This window comes from Hydra viridissima, unplaced genomic scaffold, assembly GCF_058129835.1.
Source record: "Hydra viridissima isolate aposymbiotic clone 2 unplaced genomic scaffold, HvirCarnegie_v1 scaffold_1, whole genome shotgun sequence".
Lineage (NCBI taxonomy): Eukaryota > Metazoa > Cnidaria > Hydrozoa > Anthoathecata > Hydridae > Hydra > Hydra viridissima.
The window spans coordinates 17,092,686-17,106,609 of NW_028324300.1; positions in this window are offsets into that span (position 1 = coordinate 17,092,686).

Genomic DNA, 13,924 nt, shown 5'->3' on the forward strand with positions numbered 1-13,924 from the left:
CTCTAAAGCGCCAATATCAATTTCCTCGTCTTCGAAATCTATAAATTCGTCACCATAAATTTCAAGGATCACTTTCATTTGAACTTGTGCATTTTGAAGAATTTTTGAAGCCTTCGTCATGTTCTTTCCTTGATCTGTGCAAGTTGCGTAGATATCATTAGCACATTTTCCAATTTTTCCAATTACATTTTCTAACTGAGCAGCTAAAATTTCGCCAAACTGTCGACTTTCTTGAGTAAGTATGCCTAAGGTTCTGTCAGCTATTTGCCCGTCCTTCACATATCTACAGCTAACTCCAAACACGTTTCTTCCATATCGCGACGCACTATCAAACATCAACGAGACAAGAACATTTTCAGTTTCTTCTCTTATGAGCGAAAAAATATTTTCACACGCAAGTTGAATGTAGCGTTTCATGCTGTGACGATTTATAACAATTTTGAATTCTTTGAGTGCATTTTTCACTAAAGACAATTGTCCGATTTCATCAGCTGACGCGAAAGACAAGTTACGGTTCATCATAAACTTAATCATTTCTCTAATTAATTGATTTACATCAACATCCAGCTTGATTCGTTTAATTAATTGAATCTCATCGTTATTTCGATTCCTTGTAGCCGAAGTAGTTTCAACTAAGTCAATTTCGCCAGCTTTTTCTTTGTATTTTCGAAGAAGGTGATCTTTGAGGTTACTTAACTTGCCTTTGTAAAATTTTTTGCACATTTTACACTTTCCTCCTTCTTTATTAATTTCAAATTGACTTTTCACTTGTTTGTGCAATAAATTATTCTCCATATTTGTCTTTAAATCTTAAGGAAAACAAAAACAGTGACAAGAAAATAGTTATTCCAAGATCTATTTATACCACAGGACAATCGTTTAAACCGCGAAAAATGAATAATTAGATTAATAATCGTTTTTTAATGCGGCTAGGAAAATCGTTTTAATGTCTCAAACGTAGAAGCGAGCATTCCAAGTCGTCATATTTTAGTAGTTTTAATTGACAATTAAATTCAGTGTTGCCAACATTTTTTACATGTGAAATGCCAGAAGCGTGAATGTAAAATGCCATAATAATGCCTTTTTTCATATCGCGGCTGTTTCAAAATGATTCTGTCATTTTATTTTGAACAAATTTCATCAATGAAATCAACTAGTTAATCTTCGGATCGGAAGTCAAAAGTTGTTTTTTATTATCCTTAAAAATTCTTGAGGGGCAAAAATTAATTTCAACTTTTTTTCCAAAATAAATACTTTTTCGAGAACTTAAATTTTTCTGTGTCAAAATGCCAAAATAAAGGTAAATGGCCATAAAGTACCATTGGATAAAAAAAAAATGCCAATTTTCCAAATATTAGCAACCTATAATGCCATGTGGTCTGATTGAGGAGAGCAGACACATAAATATTTGATTCTAAGGCATTTAATTGCCAGTTAATTTGTTTGAGTTGTATCATTTGCAATCTGAAAAGGGATATTTTCTCTTTAAAAAACGTGTAAGAGAAAAAAAAATTTTAACAATCAAACATTATGATTGATATTTGTTTTATTTGGAATAAATTTTCGGTTAAGATCACTACTCTTTAAAAAACGATTCTGACGGTTCGGTTAAATTAAAAGATAAATTTTGGCCAGAATTTATGCTGTAAATGGTTCGATCCTTTACAAGTTCTACTTTTCTTTCTACTTAACATAATTTCTAATGTGGCACAGGACGCCATATAATAAAAACCACATTCAGTAATAAAAACTAAGTTTGAGACTAAGTTTTTACATTCTAATAAGGGGAAATCGAGACTTTTGTTTTACTCGTTAAATTAATCTGAAATGAGCAATAAAGTTGTACGATTTTTTCTTCTAAAATAAGAAACAGCAAATGTCTCAGACATGAAATTATGTCAAAATATGTGGATAGAAAATATTTCTGACATAATTTATGTCGGCAGAAAATGTCTCAGATGTAAAGTTATGTCAAAATATGTGGACAGAAAAATGTTTCTGACATAATTTACGTCGGCAGAAAATGTCTCAGATATAAAGTTATGTCAAAATATGTGGACAGAAAAATGTTTCTGACATAATTTATGTCGACAGAAAATGTCTCAGATATAAAGTTATGTCAAAATATGTGGACAGAGAAATGTTTCTGACATAATTTATGTCGACAGAAAATGTCTCAGACATAAAATTATGTCAAAATATGTGGACAGAAAAATGTTTCTGACATAATTTATGTCGACAGAAAATGTCTCAGACATAAAATTATGTCAAAGTAAGTTCGCAGAAAAATATTTCCGAAATATTTTATGTCGGCAGAAAATGTTTTAGACATAAAATTATGTCAGAGTTGGTAGGCAGAAAAATATTTTGGACATATTTTATGTCGGCAGAAAATGTTTCAGACATAAAATTATGTCAAAGTAAGTGGACAGAAAAATGTTTCTGACATATTTTATGTCGGCAGAAAATGTCTCAGACATAAAATTATGTCAAAGTAAGTTTGCAGAAAAATATTTCTGACATATTTTATGTCGGCAGAAAATGTCTCAGACATAAAATTATGTCAAAGTAAGTTTGCAGAAAAATATTTCGGACATATTTTATGTCGGCAGAAAATGTCTCAGACATAAAATTATGTCAAAGTAAGTTTGCAGAAAAATATTTCGGACATATTTTATGTCGGCAGAAAATGTTTTAGACATAAAATTATGTCATAGTTGCTAGGCAGAAAAACATTTCGGACATATTTTATGTCGGCAGAAAATGTTTTAGACATAAAATTATGTCAAAGTTGGTAGGCAGAAAAATATTTCGGATATATTTTATGTCGGCAGAAAATGTTTTAGACATAAAATTATGTCAAAGTTGGTAGGCAGAAAAATATTTCGGATATATTTTATGTCGGCAGAAAATGTTTTAGACATAAAATTATGTCAAAGTTGGTAGGCAGAAAAATATTTCTGACATATTTTATGTCGGCAGAAAATGTCTCAGACATAAAATTATGTCAAAGTAAGTTTGCAGAAAAATATTTCGGACATATTTTATGTCGGCAGAAAATGTTTTAGACATAAAATTATGTCATAGTTGCTAGGCAGAAAAATATTTCGGACATATTTTATGTCGGCAGAAAATGTTTTAGACATAAAATTATGTCAAAGTTGGTAGGCAGAAAAATATTTCGGATATATTTTATGTCGGCAGAAAATGTTTTAGACATAAAATTATGTCAAAGTTGGTAGGCAGAAAAATATTTCGGATATATTTTATGTCGGCAGAAAATGTTTTAGACATAAAATTATGTCAAAGTTGGTAGGCAGAAAAATATTTCTGACATATTTTATGTCGGCAGAAAATGTCTCAGACATAAAATTATGTCAAAGTAAGTTTGCAGAAAAATATTTCGGACATATTTTATGTCGGCAGAAAATGTTTTAGACATAAAATTATGTCATAGTTGCTAGGCAGAAAAATATTTCGGACATATTTTATGTCGGCAGAAAATGTTTTAGACATAAAATTATGTCAAAGTTGGTAGGCAGAAAAATATTTCGGATATATTTTATGTCGGCAGAAAATGTTTTAGACATAAAATTATGTCAAAGTTGGTTAGTAGAAAAATATTTCGGACATATTTTATGTCGGCAGAAAATTTGTCTTGGACATATTGGACAGATAACAACTCTGGGTGTGACAAAACACTTCGATAGCGACGAAAAAGACGTTTTTTTTCACGTTTGGTGTTTCATTTATCAATCAACCAGTTTCATATCTAAAAAAATTTATTTTTCTGTGATACTTATGAATTGCTCAAAAATATATTTTTTACTTTAACAGTGGAATGTTTTCACTGCGAGCCGTTGTGAAACGGATTTGAAACGCGTTGCAAACCAGTTTCAAGCGATAAGCAAATATTATTACGTTTTTAAATTTAGCAAAATTCGAAATTCGATTGAGCGTTTCAAAACCGTTTCAAAACCGTTTCAAAACGAAAAATAGGAATATAAAAGTTATTTTCGCTCAAACTTTTTTAAATCAACTTTACCAAGTATTTCATTTACTATCCCGACTGAAATGAATAACGAATTTAAACAATTTTCTTTGAAAATGACTTAGGAATAATTATGTTACGAACATGAATCATTTCACATCAAAACGACTAAACTTTTATAATAAAGAAACTATATGTCACACTATTTTTAATATTGGTACTAGTCGCTCAAACATTTGAGTTAGAACTACTCAAAAAATTTCTCTCAACTCCCAATACCTTCGGAAATATCTTTTGTCAAAGATTAAACTTCTTTAGGATCATTCTTAAAATTGGTATCATGGACTCTCAATATTGTTAATAAAATGGGTTCTATTGAAAAACAAATACTCTAAGAATGTAAGTAAAGGTTTTGTGATACAAGGAAATCCTTAAAATTCTTTTCAAATGAAATTCTCTGCAAAGTTACCAAGAATAATGCATTCATTATTCTCAAGCGCGTTCTTTAAATCTTTCAAATAACTTGCATGACTTTTGGCTATGCAGAATTGAGTAGTTAATCCATAGATAGCTGTAATGAGACTTTTATATTCATCTTATTTATTTAATTTATTTTTCCATCATTCTAAATTGTAGGATATGGGAAGGCGGAGGGGGATGTTACCACCTTCAAAATGCAGTGTTATTATTTTTTTAAATGAATATAGTCATTTAAGTGAGATGAAAAGTTAGTTGCTATATCAGTTGCCATCCACTCACTGATTAGTCTTTTTATGAGTAAGTGTGTGGCAACTGCTTTAAGTTAGTTAATTGGGCTTCTACACAGTTCTCCAATTCCTTAAACCTGTGCCTATTTAAAATATCAGATAGAAAAAGTTAAAAGATTTTTTTAAAATAATATTCATGAACAACTACAAAATTTTTATAAAAGGGCGGATGCATAACGTAACAGTTAAAAAAATTAAAAATGCAAAGGAGTTTTCTCAATGGGGGAAGGGAAGTTCCCCATCCATATCCCTCTCATTTTGACCTAATGCAAATGTTTTTTGTAAAAATACATCTCGAATAGGAAAGTGCTCCATCTTCCCATGGACTACTTTAAAATTTGATTAGTGGTGATAAGTACAGATGCACACTCAATATGTCCCCCCAGTATCAAAGTTAACTAGCCACTTAGAACTAAGGTCCCAAAAGTAATATCCTAAGAATAGCAGTGATCAGCTGAAAAATTATTTCTTTTCAAGTGTTTCTTTTAATGAATATTTTCTGATTCTTTTTACAAAAAAATAGCTAAAACCATTTTCTTGACAAACTTTGATTCTTTACGACAATCTTTTCATCTTACTTTCTTTTTATGACTAAATAAGGAGAAGCGTGTTTTATTAAGGATGGAAAATGGGATGGAAAGTAAATAACATTTCACTTTAATTGTTCATAAACAGAATGTCCATACATTGCAGTAGTACAACACATTCAAAAAAAGTACTAAAACATGAAAATACTTGAGCAGTGATATGGGACGTATTGATGATTCTTCGCTTCAGCATGTATTGATGAAGCAAGTTTTTAATGTCTGAAACGTTTCAATACTTAAAAAATACCTTAAGTGCATGTTACATGCATGGAAAAATTTAAAGATAGCATGGGTGCCTATTCGGAAAAATGGTGTTTGTTGAATTATTTATTAATGCAACGAACTGTTTGTAGAAGCTTCTTGTTTTATAGGATACGTTTCTCGCAACAGCTTCTTGTTTTTAAAGTATGCGATTTTTGTAACTTCTTCCCTTAATAAATATTCACTTCTTGATTTAAAGCAAACTGTTTTACTTGTATTACTTTAGTTAACTATTTGAGATTAAAAAGTAGTTAAACAGTAGTAAACATTTTTATCAAGATGTATTGAACGTCATTATCAGGTATAATACACTGAGAGCAAGGTGGGAGACTATACTTGGAGGATAATACTTGAAAGGCCATACAATTACAGGGAAAATAAAAAAAACAACATAAATTTCTGAACTTTTTTACATATATTTATTTTTTTTACAACAATTGTTTGTGTTAAATACCGTAAAACGGGGTGACTTTGATACGCGGGGTGACTTTGATAATTTTGCCTGTTAGTTTCAAAAGTATTGATTTGGAGATGTATTTGCAAAATTAGAAACTTTTTTTGTTTTTTTCCTAGTACTTTATTATATTTTGCGTATATTTTTGAAAATTTAATGATTGTGAAGTGATTCTAGCTTGTGCAAATGTGTTGGGATTAACAAGACTTAAACAACAAAATAACGATTTTTACATGTACCAAAAAAATACCAAAAAACATATGATTTTAATTTTTTGGAATAAATTTTTTTCTAAAAATCTATACTTAGATGTTCAAGTGGTATATTCCAGTTATAATACCACTGTAATATACCACTCATTTTTGTCAATATTCAAACGAGTTCACACTTCACAGGTATAGCAAAATACCGTGTGAAGTGTGTAAGTGAATATATTCAAAACAAAGATAATAAACAACATCTATTAACAAACTACTAAACTAACAACCATCTGTAAATGTCTAGTTTATAAACAAATGGAAACAGCTGACTGGAATGTGCTTAAAAGCAGTAAAGAACGTCATATAAAAAGTCAGTGTGAAATTGAAACCGATAGTCAAACTGTGCGATGTGCGCACAAAAAAAACCGTAAAATCTTAAAAATATATTGTAAATTGTGTTGTAAGTTAGTAAAACTTCAAAAAAAAAATATTAATGGCACTTGTGAAGGTGGCTTAATTAATAAGCTTTTAAGAAATAATAAACTATCAAAGTCACCCCCAACGAAGGATTGAGATAGATAACATTTTTGACTTAAAAAAATATATATTAGAACCAAAAAAAAAAATTATATTTAACGGAATCCTATAAAGGAAAGGTATAATGTTATATCGAAAAAATAAAATTCAAAAAAAAATTTATACGAAAGAATTTATTTGCAAAAATGCTCGAAAACCTATCAAAGTCACCCCGTTTGACGGTAGTACTCTTGTAAAAAAAACTTCAAGTTTATAATCAAGAAATAAAAGTTTCAGTATTACATTCTTTGGAGGGTATAAAAAAAACTTGGGTGTGAACTTTCTTTTTTAAGTTTGTAATGTGGAAGAAATAACGATCAGATATGCTAAACTTTGACTCAAAATTCCTGTTGACCAGCGTAATAGGCAATTTAGAACTGTCAAGTAGGTCAATTTACTTTAAATAGTTAGGAAAACTTTAAAAACTTAAGAAGCAGGACATATCGAAAACCGAAAGTCAATAAGTGACAATACCTGTAATCTTCAAAAATGGTTAACTTATTTGTAGACTTTTTGAGTCGTGGGCTCAATACTTTCTACATAACAGTTCTGCGATTGACTAGTAAACATTTTTAGAAATTAAGCTGCGATTTCACAGCTTAAAACTTTAGTCGTGAACAGTTAGGTACAGAGTGACAAGGCACAAAATGTTTACTATATCAGAGCTTAATCACACGGATAGGCAGAGTCCTGAAGAAACCTTAGCGATTCTGGTTTTTTTAATACTTCAATGTCTTTTTTAGAATTTTCACCAAAACTTAATGATTTAACAATAGTATTTTAATTGAAATAGTTGAAGTCCACTTGGGCGGTTTTCAACAGCTTTCCAAAACGCCCAAGCTTTGACAAGGAATATTTACGGAATATATACAATTTTCAACAGTTTTCCAAAACGCCCAAGTTTTGACAAGGAATATTTTAGGAAATGTGTAAAGTTGCGAGCTGAAAGTTAAACCCAATTTAATTAGGAAAAAAATAATCTGATACAGGGTCGATTTTAAAAATATTAAACCACTTGCTGTTTCGTAATTAAAGAAAACAAAAAATTATTAGGCACAATTTTTTTGAAGCAGGGAATAGAGAATAGGGGGTTTACCACGGCGATCTTTACTTTAGGCCTAGGCACCGTGCAAACAATATCTGATTAAATTCGTTTTAAAACTCTTATACGCAGCTATAGAATTTCGATATTTTGGATTATTTTCACGTATTAAACGTACACTTTAAAATTATAAGATGAGATTACAATGGCATTAACTTGCTACATAACTTTTATTGCTACGTAAATTTTATAGTTCGAATCTTCGAATTTGGCCACACCGCAAAAATTACATGCAACTTGATGTGGTTTCTATTTTTTCAAGATTTTGGATTATATATAACGCTATATAAAACAATTGAAGTAGTACTTCAAAAAAATGTATTTAAATAATATACAATATAAACTAATGATTTTTTAAAAAAAGCTACGAACAATTAGCAAACAACTGAGAGATTTTTTTCTTTTACATTTGTATTAAACTTGTATGTGGAAACCACCGTAAGAAACAAATTCACGTGAAGTTTCGAGTTTGTCATTTGATTTTTATATTTTTTCAATTTTTCAAACAAAAAAATTTTGACTTGAAAAATTACTAGATTTAAAAATCAAAAAACCTAGATTTCATTTTTTAAAAAACAAAAACTTAAAAAAAAATAATTTGCATTAACTTTAAGAGAGAGACAGAGAGAGAGAGAAACTTACCTTATTACAGCTTTACTTCACAGATTTTTTTGTTTGTTTAGATTAATTTCACAGTTGACGAAAACTAGTGAAAATGTAGCTGCAAGCAGTTTGCTTGATGAGTATATAAAAGATTACCCAGAAAAAAAAAAAGATGAGATTTTGGGGCAAGCTGCAAAAGCAGCTTCAAGACATGTACTTGCACTAGCATTGCTAAATATATTTTTTACAAATGAAGAAATGTCACAGACTTGTTATAACAAAAAAAGTGCTGCATTTAAACCTTTAGACGACAATAAAATTAATCAACTCAAAGAGGTTGTTTTCATCATCAAACCGCCAATTGAAAATGAAAATAAAACAAAACTTTGGAAAGAAATTTTTCAAAAAATCATAACTAAGTGCAGGTTTGTTCGGTTTAAGAACGCAACAGCCTGCACTTAGTTTGGTGTATTTTTAATTTTATTTAAATATTTTACATTTAAAGAAATCTTTCTTTCCGAAGTTCTGTAAACCTTTTTGAATTAATTCTAGTATTTCGTCTTAGTTTTTAAATGCAGCAGACTGTTAATAAACACTTAATTAAATAAAGACAAGTCTTTGAATTGTGTTCATTTAAAAAAGTATATTTTGCAATGCCTAATAATTTATTTACTTTAATAAAATGTTACATAAACTTAGTTTCTTTCTCTTTTTTGAATCTACCCAATACTTCGGGAATATGCAGGAAACTTATTTAGTAGATTTAAATAAACGTTCAATAAATGTCGGCAAGTCATTAGGATACAACTTATTTTGCTTAAACATTGCAATTTTAATGTAAAAGTAACTAGACGATTACTTTTTAAATATTAAAAAAAAATTCATCTTTACCCTACCGTTCTTTTACTTGGTGATAAGAACTAAGAAACATAAAACTTGTTATTAAATATTCAAATACAGAAAAAACAAAAAATGATCGTTAGGTTCCGAATGTTCTTCGCTATCCCAACGTTTTAGATGTAATGTAAGTAATTGCAACTTAAAACAGAAAATGTGATTTTTTTTTATTAACTTGAACATTTATAAAAGCATTATTAATATTGAAAAGGAGCAACAAAACTACGTATTCATTAAGCTTGGGATAATGTTACAGTTATATGGCAATGCTGTCATAAATAAATTACAGACCAAAAGTCAAGTCAGTAAAAAATTTATACCAATATATTATAGCTAGCATTTCGCACAGCATAAAACTGATAACCTTTTGCACCGATAGGAGATTTTCAAAATAAAACCTTTCAGAGATTTTCTAAATTTTTTTTTATGATGGCTAAATGGTATAAATTTTTATATTGAACGTTTCTAAGTTTCTTAAAATTGAATAGTACGATGTTGAATTACAGGAGTTCGGCCACGAGAAAAGAAATAGTACACTATATTAGATGCTTATTTTATTAGCTTAAAAAAACAACTACTATATCAATCAAAGTGCGTCACATTTGTCTGATTTACGATATAAAAGTGCCTCACATTTGTCTGATTAGTTGTTCACTTCTGTGAGCAAATTACGAGGAAAATTTTTATTAAATTATAAAGATTTAAACTATAGAATATTAGAAATTAACAAAAATTTCGTGCTTGAGTTTCTTTGGAACAAACTCGCATGGTTTACCATTTAAGCTTTTACGTTGCGTAATGACGTAACTTACACAGCTGCAACTTCTGTAATTAAAGTAAGTTGTAAATCTGGAGTAAATCTATCAAAATACAAATGAGAATTGAAAAAAAACTATAACAAGATAAAAAAGAAAAATTAGAAAAAAAAAAAAACAAAAAAAAAACCCGGATCCGGATAAGACAAATTTCCGAACAACATAATGTAAGTAAAATAGCTGTGTAAACAGTTAACCGGATCTACCCTCAGCAGTTGTTATATCATAATTAAAATGCGTTATTTGCATTTTAAAAGGTAAAAGTTTATACGGATCCACTTCTGGATGCGCTTAAATTTTTGGACGCGCTCAGCTGCTGTGTAAGTATAAAATGGTTGCGTTTATCGTAAAATGTGAATCCATACATACATACATACATACATACATACATACATACATACATACATACATACATACATACATACATACATACATACATACATACATACATACATACATACATACATACATACATACATACATACATACATACATACATACATACATACATACATACATACATACATACATACATACATACATACATACATACATACATACATACATACATACATACATACATACATACATACATACATTCATACATGCATGCATACAAAAATACTTACATACATTCATGCATTCGTACATACATCTAAGTTGTTAATTTTTCAATAACTACTAAAAGTTTTGTGAAATTTTCATTTATTTAGCAAATGTTATTTTGATAAAAAACAAGAAAAATTTTGAAAGTACAAGGAAAAGTTGCAAAATCCAAATGTTTTTCATGAATTATTTATCTTTAGTCAACCTGGAAGTTTTAATTGGTGGTGGGTGTAAATAGAACCTATAAAAATATAAGAGAGAAATTTTTTAAGTTTCTTCCTTGAATTCCATTAACTTTTTTTTTTTTTCATTATATGATAACTACATTATAATGGGTATAAAATACAAGGTGCTGAAATAATATTGACAATTTTTTCATCCTTGTTTCTCATAGGACAATGAAAAATAAATATCAAGCACTTTTCAAAATGCAATATAAGGGAATGAAATCATAGTGTTAAGCAGATTGTTTCATCGCAAAGGTAAGAAATACTAATTAATCTTTTTTTTTATTTTATCAATAATTGATCACTTTAAATAACTGTGCTAAATCTCACAATAGGGTTTTGCTAAATTTCATTCTTTCATGCAGCTTCGTCATTGGTAATTTTTAGAAAATACTTTGGAAAACCTTTGGAAGTTGACAAAGGCTGATATATCCAAGTTATTTAACGCAAATGGTGGAACAGACTAATGGCAGGACCAGTAAGCCTAATTTTAATACAACTCAAAAGACAATCTTTAACTGTAATTTGTTTAAGATAGAAAATAATTTACTACCTTAAGTTTATCTGTAAGTTTTTATTTCCTAAACCTAAGCCTGGGCTTGGGGTAATGAAAAGTGATAAAATAAAATTGTCAGGAAAAATATATACCAGGGTCGACCTTTAGTCTTTTTGTATTATAGGCGAATAACAAATACCCCTTAAAAAGTCAACAGACTTTTAGGGGGTGTTTTACAACGTTTTTCCTATTTTTAAAGTGCAAATTTCGAATTTTGGAAAACAAAAATGTGAACAAAGTTGAATAAGTTTGGAACATTTAAATTCGAACCTAAGAACATAGTTAAACTCTATATGTGTTTTTATACGAAAGCTAAAAGTTTAGAAGGCTTAAGAGAAATCCATCATTCAAAAAAAGTATGAAAACTTTTACCCAGCTAACACAAGACGTTCAAGAAACGTCCGTAGAACGTTAGAAAAGGTTGGGCAAGTTCTAAGAATGTTCCAAGAACGTTTCCAACGTTCTTCGAATGTACTTGAACGTTTTGTGTTAGCTGGGTAGTGTCAGTTTTTCACATTCGTTTCGAAGAAAGATCTAGTAAATTGTCCAATTTTTTCCTGAAGAAAAATCTCGTGAACCCAATAAAGGCATTTCAGAGCACTAGTCTTAAAAAGGATGTAATATTATGGAACCTCAGATTCAATAAGAACTTACACATTAAGTAGGTAAATATAATCCTTTATATTTAATAAAAATAAAGTACTATTTTTTGTTAAATATGAATGTATAGATTTGTTTGATGTATATTTTTATCTATTATCGACTGTTTCGATAAAAACAATGTCGACCTTTGATAACGGTATACTTAACGTCTAACTCTTAATGCGCTCAATCCCGCCAGGTGAAAACACATTAAACGCGTTTAAACAAAAATAACACGAAAAAAAACGAAGTTTTCTCAGACTAGCTTTTAATCACCCGAGTAAGAATTGCTTCAATCATCTACCCGCCCCCCACTTCCACTGTCTTTTTTTTTTTTTTGCATAGATTTAAAGAAAACTGGCATTTGACTCATCATTACCAAATAAACAATAATCATAGCCATCGCACTCTTATTTCTTATAGATACAAAAAATTCTTCACACTGAAACCACACTTGATATAAAGGTGTAGAGTTGCAATGCCGCTCGTCTGAGCGATCTTCACAATCTTCGATACCATGACAAACCATGTCCTGAGGCATAAGGCATGGTATCGGAAAAATCTGCCCACATTTCTTGATCAAAAAAGGATGTTAGAAAGCTTAAATGTATTTAAATCAATATATTTCTGAAAAATTAAGACTGTAAAGATTACATATTATTAGGGAAAAACCCAAAAAAAAAATAAGTTTTACAGAAAATTCTGACTTTCTTTTTGATGCCTCCCATAAGTTTCTGGACAGAGTGATTTTTGTAAGTTTTAGCGGCATAATCCCATTTTTTCTTCAAATCTATAGCTGATTTTACTGTTTTTCCACTTAATTTCAATTTCTTTTTTATGATGGCTCAATTTTTTTCAAGAGAACGTATTTCGGGGCAGTTTGGAGGATTCATCTTTTTCGGAACCAACATCACACTATTATCATCGTAAAACTTTTGAGCATCTTTTGAGTAATGTATTGTGGCTAAATCAGGCCAAAACAATACTGAAGTACTTCTATGAGCTTTAATTAGTTGTTTTATACGAGAAAGAAAACATTTCACGTATTCCGAAGATTTCATTGTGAACAAACATACATGAATTGGCAATTTTTTGCCGCAAGAGCAAAGTGCGTGCCAAATCATCAATTTTTTCAAAAACTTATCAGTCATTACATACTTGTATTTATCACTCACATTTCCTCTTATTTTAGAAGCATAGTAGCACTGCCCAGGAATTTGTTTAAAAACCATTTCAACGTAAGTTTCGTCATCCATCAAAATGCATCCATTATGTTTTGTTAACAAGTTGTCATACAACTTCCGAGCTCGACTCTTTGCGGTTGAATTTTGTTTATCGTTTCGATTTTGCATTTTAACTACTTCAAAACTTTGATATCCAAGTCTCTGTCGCCATTTGTGTACAAAAAAATTGGAAACCTTCAATTTTTTCGCTCGATATCTATCAGACCAAACACGATGTTCTTCCAATGAAGTCTTCAACCTTTCGAGAGCTCTAGAATTTGCTGTGCGTTTTTTTCGAGCACTTTCTTAATTTCTCTGAATAGTTTTCTGTTCTGTAAACCGTTTAAGAACAGTATCTACAGTTCTTCTTGATATTTTTAATGGTTTCGCAAACTTTCTATTCGATGAAGTTGGATT